The sequence below is a fragment of the Saimiri boliviensis genome, chromosome 19 (genome assembly GCF_048565385.1).
Source record: "Saimiri boliviensis isolate mSaiBol1 chromosome 19, mSaiBol1.pri, whole genome shotgun sequence".
NCBI lineage: Eukaryota > Metazoa > Chordata > Mammalia > Primates > Cebidae > Saimiri > Saimiri boliviensis.
The window spans coordinates 12,831,723-12,844,174 of record NC_133467.1 but is presented as its reverse complement, the minus strand read 5'-3'; the positions used below and the strand labels follow the sequence as shown (position 1 = coordinate 12,844,174).

General features: G+C 41.5%; 1 protein-coding gene across 7 annotated transcripts in view; it reads left to right on the top strand.

Moving 5' to 3' along the window:
- The window catches only part of CACNA1E (calcium voltage-gated channel subunit alpha1 E), a 405,974-nt gene that overhangs the window by 271,501 nt on the left and 122,021 nt on the right, over window positions 1-12,452 (top strand). The gene's annotated exons all lie outside the window — the stretch shown is intronic.

Below are 12,452 nucleotides of genomic sequence, written 5' to 3'. Positions count from 1 at the left end.
TCCAGCTAGACTCCAGCGAATAGCAATTTGGTGATAATCCATGCCACGCTGAACGGATGATGTATAAGTGAACTAATATCCCCTGTGAAGGACAGCAATTCTCACTGAAATAAGCAACAGAGTGACTTCTGTGCAGCAGCAAAGATTAAATCTATTAAGTTGCAGCTTCTTTCAGATATTAACCAATTAAGTAGTTAATATTTGGATAATGTTTCCTATAGTTTAGAACAGGCGTCCCCAAACTACGGCCCGTGGGCCGCATGCGGCCCCCTGAGGCCATTTATCCGGCCCCCCACCGCACTTCAGGAAGGGGCACCTCTTTCACTGGTGGTCAGTGAGAGGAGCACAGTCTGTGGCGGCCCTCCAGCGGTCTGAGGGACAGTGAACTGGCCCCTGTGTAAAAAGTTTGGGGACACCTGGTCTAGAACCATTAGTGAGTGAGGGAACCTCCTATTTCTCTGGCATGATGTTCCCTCGTGGAAGAACTTCCTCCAGAAAACAGTTTTTAGGCCTCTGTCTTCATCTTTTGCCCATTGCTCCTGAATTGTAACTGATGAACTCAGAACTGGCTGTGCTCCTCTGAGCCTCTTCCTCCTCTTTAGAACTGGTCTGCCCTCCAGGAACGTGTCTCTACCACTCCCTTTTTCTTGTAGCTTCTGGGACAGTGCCCTGTAATAGGGTAGACCTGGGCTTCTGTGGCTGTGTCTGTAACTGGATGGTTCAAATTTCTGGGATATACACTAATGATCGATCTAAAAGATAGATGATAGATCTGAAGCCATACTGTCCAACTAGCCGAAATGAAACTGATTACTTTTGTCTTCATTCATCTAACTCCAGTATATCCTGTGTCTCGGCTGGCTCCATAATCAGAAGGGCAATAAAAGGACAATTATATATTGATCCCCACAGTACTGCTGTGCTTGATTAGAAAGTCTTCTCCAACATGTAATTTTAAATGATGCAATACAATCTTAGCTGTGATTTTTGGCACCTTCAAGGCATCCAGAAATTCTAGTACTTTAGATATTTATATCACAGGTCAGTTGGAAAAGAACAGTCACAAAACACAGATTATGTTCAGAGCACACTTGGCCAGTGTGCGATCTTCTGATCACCAAACACAGGAGAAATCAAAAGAAGTATGAAATCTGATCCTGTCACCTAGGGGCTTATGTCCTCAGAAAGCTAAAACCTGCCACCTCTTTTCATACGGACGATCCTTGAAATAGACATTCTGTGACTGGAGATACCACTGTAGCTTCCATCATGTAATAGCAGTTTTGCAGAAGAGGTAAGATTTGAACTGTGCTTTGAAAGGTAGCTGGACCTTATATCAGCCCAGGGATGTCATGGAGTGGGTTTAGAGGAGAAGTTGTATGAAGAACAGGATGATCCCCAGCTTTGAGACAGGCCCTAATTTATTTGTGGGGTAAAAAGGATATTGCATGTGAGAGTGGTGGGAACATTGGTTTAGTTGGGTCTGGTTAGATTATGGAGGGCCTCATGACAGAGGGAATTAAGTTTTATCCTGCAGGAGGGAGAGTTACTGTGGTTGCTAGATGGAGGGGGCAGGATGACCATGTGTGGGACATGGTATTTGGGGAAGATTAGCTCACAGACCTGTTCTGTGGGCGAGGACACTTGCTTGTCTGGGTTCTCTGCTGCCTCTTCAACTTTAATCTTCTAGGAATCCTGAGTGGCCCCAGCATGAGGACCATAGTGGTACCCCTCTGCCATCCTGACACAGAAGTTGGGATCGGCTGTCTCTAAAAGAGGACTGAGACAGTGTTTATTCTACCCAGACCATGGCTTTGAGATTGGATATCAGGATGCGTGTTATTTTTTTAAAAGACGTTTTTGTTGTTGTTTTCTAGATAAATAAGAAATCAGAAACAAAGTCACCATTCACCTGTAAATGCACCAGTGTCTGGGAGCAGTAGCAATGGGTTGTATGTGATAACAATAAGAGTAATAAGAGCAGGTACTGTTTATAAAGTGTTTACTGCCCGTTAGGACTTTTCTTACTGTGTTGCTGCACATTTAACATGTATGTATCTAACAAGGACATACAGAACTAACAAGGACACACTGAATACTTGTGTGTTTTAAAACTTCCTCCAGAAAATACTTTTTAGGCCTCTGTCTTCATCCTTCACTCATTGCTCCTGAAGTGTAATTGATGAACTTAGAAGAACTGGCTGTGCTCCTCTGAGGCTCTTCCTCCTCTTTAGAACTGGTCTCCCCTCCAGGAACATGTCTCCTCTACTCCCTTTTCCTTGTAGCTTCTAAAAGGCTGGGGTAAATACAGACATACAAAAGCAACCCTGATCTGCAGGGTTTGGAAGGACCTCTTAGGAGAAGAGGGAGGCAATTTAGCATCGTGTTGGATTACAAGGCTCAAATCCCAATTCTTCGTTTAACTAGCTGTGTCACCTTGGGCAAATTTTCTAACCTTTCTCAGCCTTAGTTTCTCCATCTGTAAAGTGGGGACCACATTACTTCATGGAGGTTTTGTTGATTAAATGTTGTAATGAATGCAAAGAACTTAGCACAGTGCCTGGCACATAAGAGATGTTCAATAGCACATAACTATTATTATTAAGAAACACATAACTATTATTAAGAACCTCTTAAACTAGCCTCCTGTGAAACATGAACTTTCTATTACTCATTTTTATCTTTGAGTTAAGGCTTTGTAAGAGCCTCTAGGTAAGTATGCATAAGATATCTGGTGAAAGTTCCACACGTTATCCCTCATGCTCTTTCACACGTTTGCATGACTCATTTATTGGCACCTAAGGATGACAGAGTCCCAGGAGAGAGGTTCTCCAGCAGGACAGAGTCATTTTAATAGATAGGGAGTAGAGTTGTAAAAGATGAAGAAATCTGGAAAAGAATAACAGGAAAGTTGACAAAAGGTATTGGATAGCCACATGGTGCTAGGAAAATTTTTGTGTATTACCTCTTCCTTACAACAATTCAGTAAGACAGGCTGTATTTCCTCGTATTACCCAGGGGGGGATGTGGACTGCAGGAGCTTGCCTACTTGCCCAAGGATGCCAGTTAGTAAGCTGGGGACTAGGATGTTTCACTTGGGTCTCTCTTAATCCAAAGCTCACGTGCTTTGTCCTACACTCTGCTGCCCCTTGGAAAATGCACAGAGCAACGGTGCCTATTAGAAGAAGGCACACTCGGGCCAGCTGGGAAGCCAGGGAATAAATAAGGATATAGTGCCAGGGAGCCCCATGAGAACATGTGAAGAGAGAAATGGGCGACAAGGTATACTTTCACAGACTTTTACTTCCGGTGTCCTTTAGGGCTGGTTTGGTCTTAGGGGCCATCAGGATGGCACTGCAGGGATGGGATTCTGAGGTCTTTGTCCTCCTCTCAGTGGCTGGGCCAAGAGCAGGCTAGGCTGGACAGTGGCCTGGGAACATAAGGCAGACAGGCAACCATGTTGCCTGCACGTGGATTTGTCAATTCTGCACGCTTCTACTTGCCATAGATGTGTGCAGAATTGACAAAGCCATGTACAGAAGGGCACCAAAGTCTGGGTGAGGCTGATCTTCTAAAGTTGAGTCCACCTGTAATTCCAGTGCTTTGGGAGGCTAAGGTGGGAGAATCACTTGAGCCCAGGGGTTTGAGAGCAGCCTGGGCAACATAGTGGAACCTCATTTTGACAAGAAATTTAAAAAATACAAAATGTTAGCAGGGCATGGCGGTGTGTACTTGTAGTCCTAGCTACTCGGGAGGCTGAGGCAGGCAGGTGGCTTGAGCTCAGCAGTTCAAGGCTGCAGTGATCGCACCACTGAACTCCAGCCTGAGTGACAGAGCCAGACTCTGTCTAAAAAAAAAAAAAAAAAGAGTCCTCAATCTCAGCAGCTAGACACAGAGAGCCAGAGTCAAGATCCAGGAGGAACCAGTGTGTGGGGTGGAGGCAGTGAGTGAGGGGACTCAAAATGGGCATTTGGGAGATGTCACTGGAGGTATTCCCTGGGTGGAGAATGAGCTGTTAGCGTGGTTCCTATGTCCTCATTTGTGACAGTGGCTGGACACTTTCAGGGAACCAGGTCTGACGTGCTATGATGCATGAGCCTCCAACCATCAGGGTGAAGGATGTGATCTGGGGTGGGAGCACAAGCCAACGATGTGACATCCACATGGGCCTGAGTGAGTGAAACTGCCACAGTGAGCAGCGTGTAGGCTGTCAACCCACAGGGCTGGGAAAGTCAAGAACTGTGTGTTCCGCCCGCACATGTTCTCTCATGCACATGCCGACCAGCCCAGCCCACCCTGCTTCTCACACGCCCTGCCTCCGGAAACTAAGAGCCAAAAAGGGAAAACCTCCCGAGAGTGCTTTTTACATCTTGCCAGACATCGGTCCACGCAGCAGCACACTTCACCACACCCATCCCTGTCCTCAGCTGTCCTCCATGTTCTCAGTCAGTGGTCTCTCAGCCTGGAAGCTCTTTCACCTCCTTGAGGCACTTGAAAATGTTGGCCAGCAACTTGAGACTTTCCTTCTCCCCTAAGATTTCTCATTTCTCACTTCCTAGGTGTCTGACCACTCGCTCCCAGCATTAGTGGAAGAAACCTTCAGCCCTGTTGCCATAGGTGTGTGGTCAGAGTTGCTTCCCAGATGCCACCTGGGGACTCAGGCTTAGGGACACTCCACTGTCTTCGGGTGCCACCTTCTCAACAAGCACGGTGCGGTTGCCCTCGCAGAGGGGAAAGGCTGCAGGGGGAGCACTGTCAGTTAAATGCTTTAGGGCGGAAGTGCCACGTGACAATTCTCACATTTCATTAGGGAACAAGTCACGTGGCCAAGCCTCTCGTCAAGGGGGAAGAACAGTTGAGGAGAACTGGGTGTGTTCTTTTTCTCTGGCTTCTGGGTGGTTATCCCCAGGGAGCCGTGCTGAGCGTGATTGCCTACCACAGCTCTAAGCCCTCTGTGGCCTTGTGACCCTCAGATCGTGTCCCCAACTTCTGCCTCTCCTGTGCTGCAAAGCCATGTTTTCAACTGTGTGGTAGATTCAAATGAAGTACTTCAAGCTTACCATCCCACAAACCAAATGAATGCTCCCTACCAAAAACCCATTTAGCCATCTTGGGGGCCTTGGGAATTTCTGGAGCATCCTTATCTGGTGTGCAGTTTCTCTTTTATTCTGTGAAACGTCTGTTGCTCTCCTCATCCTCCTTTTTTTCCCCAGTATCATTGATCCTGTCACACCCAGGTTTGTGCCATAGCCTACCAAATGGTGTCCCTTCCTCATCTTTCGTTTTTGGCAAAAACATAGCTATTTTCCTAAAAATAGACCTAATCATGTTACTCCCTTATGTAAAAACCTCAGACGATTTCCTACAACCCACAGAATAAAGTAAATCACAGCAAGTCATTGGGGGAATGGGGTTGTATTTGAACAGAACCAGACAAGGATCTGAACGCTGGTCTACCACCTACCAGCTCTGAGTAAGTTATTTAACTTCATTGACTCTGTCTTCCAATCTGTAAAAGGAAGATAACGATACCTACCTCAGGGTTGCTTTATTTTTTGCTGCATTCCGTGCCTACCGTCTTCTTGGCTGGGGGCTCTGGGCAAGTCATTTTCTCATTTCCTCCAGAACCAGAGTTGGGGAAGCAGCTGCTCTCTGACCTCATCACTTCCTACTGTTTCTGGCCTACTTCTCTTCGGCCACGCTTTCTATCACTGTCAAAGGGGAAAGAGAGCTCTGGGGGGTCTTAGCCTGGCAAGGAAATATTTGCCCTTAAATGTATTTGCCGGAACTGGTCATGTGGCCGCATCCAATGTCAGGGGTTAAGAAGGCAGGGAGCCAAAAGTATTATATGAGCAACATTAATGACTATCCCATGAACGATGACCCCATAGTGGGTAATACATCCTTGCCCTTTGGAGAATTTCGTTGCCTGGTCAGGCTCTGACACTGGGACCCCATGTGACCATAGTTCAGTTGACCTTGTCAGGTTTTTCTTAGCCTCCTTCCAAAGAGGATGGGGTACACAATACTTTTAAGTACATCCAGGACTTAAAGACAAAAAGTGACCCTCCAAGAGGCTCTAACTAGAAGGAATGCTGACTGTCTTCTTGTCAGTTTTGCTTATCACAGATAAGGAAACTGGAAGACCAAGAAGGATGAGACATTCCTGCCCAGGTGCTTGCTGGCATCTCAGACTCAGTATGGCCACCGCTGACTCTCATTATCCCTCCCAGCAAATCCCACCCTCCAGCCTATATTTCCTCAGTGGCTGGTTGTATTAATCCATTCTCACATTGCTATAAAGAAATTCCTGAAACTGGGTAATTTATGTAGAAAAGAGGTTTGATTGGCATATAGTTCTGCAGATTGCAGTAAGCATGATTCTGGTATCTGCTGAGTTTCTGGGGAGGCCTCAGGAAACTTACAATTGTGGCAGAAGGTAAAGCAGGAGCTGGCATGTCTTACGTGACAGGAGCAAGAGAGTGAGCGGGCAGGGAGGTGCCACACACTTTTAAACAACCAGATCTCATGAGAACTTACTATCACAAGAGCCACACCAACAGGATGCTGCTAAACCATTCTTGAGAAACACGTCCATGATCCAGTCACCTCCCAGCAGGCCCCACCTCCAACACCGGGATTTCAACTTGACATGAGATTTGGACAGAAACACAGATCCAAACCCTATCACTCGTGTTGCCATTGATCTCTACTTATCCTTTAACATGTGGCATCCTCTTTCCTGAATACCTTCCCCAGTTCCTTCCATAAAATTGGAGCCCCTCCCCCCCCATGTTATCCATGTCCCATTTATGGCATATGCCATTTTATATTGGTTTACTTGTCTGACTCTTTGGTGAATAAGATTGACTTGAGTACAGCCAGGGCATCTTATGCTTCCTTGCATTTTCAAGTCTAGCAAATGGCACTTTATGCAATGGCACTGGATGGAATTCTGTGTCTGAATTATTGGAAAAAATCAGTTCCTACCACCACACAAACAGGCAGTGGAAGAATTGGTACCAAAACCTGGAACTTCTGATTTTTGTTCTCAGTCACTTAGTACTGAATTGTATTTAGCTTGCAGTTTTTCAGTCTTCTGCAGGATTATCTTCCACGCTCTTATGCTTGGGTTTAAGATTCTTATTTTTAAAATAAGATTTTCTTTTTTTTTCTTTTCACTTTTATTTTAGGTTCATGGAGGTATGTGTGCAGGTTTGTTAGATGGGTAAATTGCATGCCACTGAGGTTTGGTGTACAAATGATTTCATCACCCTGATAGTGAGCCTGGTACCCAATAGGCAATTTATTGTTCCTTACCCTCCTCTGATCCTCCATCCTCAAGTTTTCCCTGGTATCTGTTGTTATCCTCTATCTGTTCACGTCTACTCAATGTTTAGCTCCCACTTAAAAGTGAGAACATGCAGTATTTGGTTTTCTGTTTCTGCATGAATTCACTTAGGATAATGTCCTCCAATTGCATCCACGTTGCTGCAAAGGACATGATTTCATTCTTTTTTGTGTCTGCATACTATTCCATGGTGTATATGTACCACAGTCTATGCAATCCACTGTTGGTGGGCTTCTAGGTTGATTTCATGTCTTTACTGTTGTAAATAGTACTGCAATGAACATAAGCATGCACGTGTCTTTTATCATAGAACAATTAATAGTTCTTTGAATATATACCCAGGTTGCTCCTTCAGACCAGGTCCTAGAGGAGGATGACAACGACTTGCCCAGGTTTGCTAGGTTAAATGGTAGTTCAGTTTTAAATTCTTTGAGATTCACTGCTTTCCACAGTGACTGAACTGATTTACATTCCCATCAACAGTGTATAAGCATTCCTTTTCTCTGCAACTTTGTCAAACCTTTTATTTTTTGACTTTTTAATAATGGTTATTATGACTGGCATGAGATGGTATCTCATTGTGGTTTTGGTTTGCATTTCTCTTATGATTAGTGATGTTGAGCATTTTTCATATGCTTGTTGGCCATGTGCATGTCTTCTTTTGAGGAGTGCTTGTTCATGTCTTTTGACCATTTTTTTAAAGGAGTTGTTTGGCTTTTGCTGTTAAGTCCCTTATAGATTTTGGATATTAGATCTTTGTTGGATGCATAGTTTCAAAATATTTTCTCCCACTCTGTAGGTTGTCTCTTTATTCTTTTGTTAGTGTCTTTTGCTGTGCAGAAACTCTTTAGTTTAATTAGGTCCCACTTGTCAATTTTCGTTTTTGTTGCACCTGTTTTTGGAGTCTTCATCATGTAATCTTTGCCAAGGCCAATGTCCAGAATGGTACTTCCTAGGTTTTCTCCTAGGGTTTTCATAGTTTTAAGATTTTCATTTAAGTCTTTAATCCATTTTGAGTTGTTTTTTTTTTTTGTATATGGTGAAAGGAAGGGGTCCAGTTTCCATCTTTTGCATATGGATAGCCAGCTATCCCAGTACCATTTATTGAATAGGGAGTCTTTTCCCATTGCTTATTATTGTCAACTTTTCCTCTTGTCTTCATTTGGTTTGCTGATTTGCTTTGTTTGTTTCATGTTTGGTGATAATCCCTTATTCCTATTCAAGATGGATGCTCTTCCCAAACAAGGAATGAGGAAAGGAGTCCCTATTTAACAAACAGTGCTGGGAAAACTGGCTAGCCATATGCAGAAAACGGAAGCTTGACCCCTTCCTTAACCTTATACAAAAAAATTAACTGGAGATGGATTAAATACTTAAACCTAAAAACCTAAAAACTAGAAAAACCTCAGAAGAAAACCTAGGCAATAGCTTTCAGGACATAGACATGGGCAAAGACTTCATGACTAAAACACCAAAAGCAATGGCAACAAAAGCCAAAATTGACAAATGGGATCTAATTAAACTAATGAGCTTCTGCACAGAAAAAGAATTTTTATTGTTTTTAAGGCTGAATAGTATTCTGTTGTATATATACCACATTTTCTTTACCCGTCGATGGGCAGTTAGATTGATTTCATATCGTGGCTATTGTGAATAATGCTTCAATGAACATGGGAGTGCAGATATTTACTGATTTCACTTCCTTTGGATATATACCCAGAAGTGCTGGTTCATATGGTAGTTATATTTTTGATTTTCTGAGGAAACTTAATACTCTTTCCATAGTCGCTGTACTAATTTATTTTTCCCACAAGCAGTGTACAAGAGCTCTCTTTTCTCCATATCCTCACCAACATTTATCTTTTGGCCATTTGATCATAGCCATTCTAACAGGTATGAGATGATATCTCACTGTGGCTTTAACTTGGGTTTCCCTGATGGTCAATTATGTTGAACCTTTTTTCATACATCTGTTGTTCGTTTGTATGTCTTCTTTTGGGAAATGTCTATTCAGATCTTCTGGCCAAATTTTAGTCATGTTATTTATTTTCTTGCTGTTGAGTTGCTCGAGTTTCTCATATATTTTGGATATTAACCCCTATGTTAGGCCATTCTTACATTGCTATACAGAAATACCTAAGACTGGGTAATTTATAAAGAAAAGAAGTTTAATTGGCTCATGGTTCTGCAGGTTGTGTGGGAAGCATAACACCAACATCTGCTTCTGGAGAGGCCTCTGGAATCTTACAATCATGGTGGAAGATGAAGTGGGAGATTGCATGTTACATGGTGAAAGTTTGAGCAAGAGAGCCAGTGGGAGTGCTACATGCTTTTAAATGACCAGATCTCACAAAAACTTACTATGGTGAGGACAATACCAAGAGGGATGGTACTAAACCATTCATGAGAAATCTGCCTGTGTGATAGCATCACCTCTCACCAGGCCCCACCTCCAACATTAGGGACTACATTTCAATATGAGATTTGCCCAGGGACACAAATCCAAACTATATTAACCCCTTATCAGATACACAGTTTGCAGATATTTTTACCCATTCTCTTAAGTTGTCTCCTCACTCTGTTGAATGTTTCCTTTGCTGTGCAGAGCTCTTTAGTTTGAGGCAATCCTATTTGTATATTTTTGCCTTCATTGCTGGTGCTTTTGGGGTCAAATTAAAAAAAAAATCATTGTCAGACCAATGCAAAATATCTTTTCCCTTGTGTTTTCTTTTAGTAGTTTTATGGTTTCAGGTCTTACATGTAAGTCTTTAATCCATTTTGAGTTTATTGTTGGATATGGTGTGTGTATAAGGGTCCAGTTTAATTCTTCCACATGTGAACATCCAGTTTTCTTAATGTCATTTATTGAAGAAGCTATCTTTTTCCTATTGCATGTTTTTGGAACCTTTGCTGAAGATCACTTGACTGTAAATGTATGTATTTCTGGTTCTCTCTTATGTTCCATTTTTCAGTGTGTCTGTTTTTATGCGAGTAGCGTTCTGTTTTGATTATTTTAACTTTGTAGCATATCTTGAAATAAGGTAGTGTGATGCCTCCAGCTTTGTTCTTGCTCAAGATTGATTTGGCTGTTCTGGGTCTTTACGGCAAAAATTGTTTTTTCTGTTTCTGTGAAACATGGGTCATTGGACTTTTAATAGGGATTATATTGAATGTTTATATCACTTTGGGTGGTATGAGTAGTTTAACAGTATTATTCCAGTTGATGAACATAGGATATTTTAATTTATTTGTATCTTCTTTATTTCTTTCATCAGTGTTATATACAGAGCTTTCACTTCCTTGGTTAAATTTATTTCTAAGTATTTTTTATGCTATTGTAAATGGGGTGTTTTAAAATTGTTTATTCAAATAGTTTGTTGTTAGTGTATACCTATGCTGCTCATTTTTATGTTGATTTTGTATCATGAAACTTTACTGAATTGATTAGTTCTAATAGGTTTTTTGGTTGAGCCTTTAGGGTTTTCTGTATATTAGATCATGTCGTCTGCAAACAAAGACAATTTTACTTCTTTCTTTCTAATTTGGATGCCTTTTAATTCTTTTTCTTCCCAAATTGCTGTGGCCAGAACTTTTAGTAACATACTGAAAATAAGTGGCAAATTATGGATATCCTTGTCATGTTACTGATCTTCAAGGAAAAGCTTTCAGTTTTTTTGCCATTGAGCATGAAGTTAGCTGTGGGCTTGTCGCATATGGACTCTATTATACTGAGATACATTCCTTCTGTACCTAATTTTTTGGAGTATTTATCATGAAAGGATGTTGAATTTTGTCAAATGGTGTTTCTGCATCTATTGACATGATAACATTTTATCTTTCATCTTGTTAATACGGTATATCACACTTACTGATTTGTGTATGTTGAATCATCCTTGTGTTCCAGGGGTAATTTCCAGTTGATCACAGTCAATGGTCCTTTTAATGTGCTCTTAAATTTGGTAATTAATAAATAATAGAAATTTATTTCTCACAGTTTTGGAGGCTGGGAATTTCAAGATCAAGGCTCTTACAGATTTGGTGTCAGTGGAGTGATCTCTTTTCCCAGGATGGAGCCTTGTTGCTGCATTCTCACATGGTAGAAAGGGCTAACACTGTGTTATTACATGGTACAAAGACAAAAAGAAAAAAAACGAGGGGAATTTTATGTCTTTACATGGCAGAAGGTATGGAAGGGCAAAGGGACTTAGCTAGTTTCCTCTAACTCTTTCATAAGGTTGCTAATCCCATTCATGAGGATAGGTCTCTAATGACTTAGTCACCTCCTAAAGGCTCCATGTCATTACTGTTGCACTGAGGATTAAGTTTCAACATGAAGTTTGGAGGGGGCACAAATATTCAAACCATAGTATCTATAATACATTGTGAGTTAATTTTGTGAAGGGGGTAAGATCTGTGTCTAGATTAATTTTTGTTATATGTGGATATCCAATTGTTCCAGCACCATGGAAAACAAAGCTTCTTTTTATTCCATTGTATTACCTTTTCTCCTTTGTCCATTGTATTACCTTTGCTCCTTTGTCAAAGGCCAGCTGCCTATATTTATGTGGATCTTTTTCTGGGTTCTTTATTCTGTTCCATTGGTCTATTTGTTCCACTGGTCTATTTCATCAATACCACATCATCTCGATTACTGTAGATTTATAATAAGGCTTGAAGTCAGGTTGTGCCATGTCTTCAACTGTGTTCTTCTTTAATGTTCTGTTAATCATTCTGAGTCTTTTGTCTCTCTTTATAAACTTTAGAATCAGTTTGTCAGTATCTGTAAGATAGCTTGCTGGAATTTTGGTTGCAATTGCATTGAATCTATAGATCAAGTTGGGAAGAACTGACATCTTGGCCATATTAAGTCTTCCTACTCATGAACAAGAAATGTCTCACCATGTATTTAACTCTTGATTTTATTTATCAGAGTTTGATAGTTTTTCTTATGTAGGTCTTCTACATATTTGGTTAGATTTTTGCCTATTTAATTGTTTGCATACCAATGTAAATTATTCTGTGTTTTTAATTTCAAAATTTGTTGTTCATTGCTGATATGTAGGAAAGTGATTGACTTTGTATACTAACCTTATACACTGCA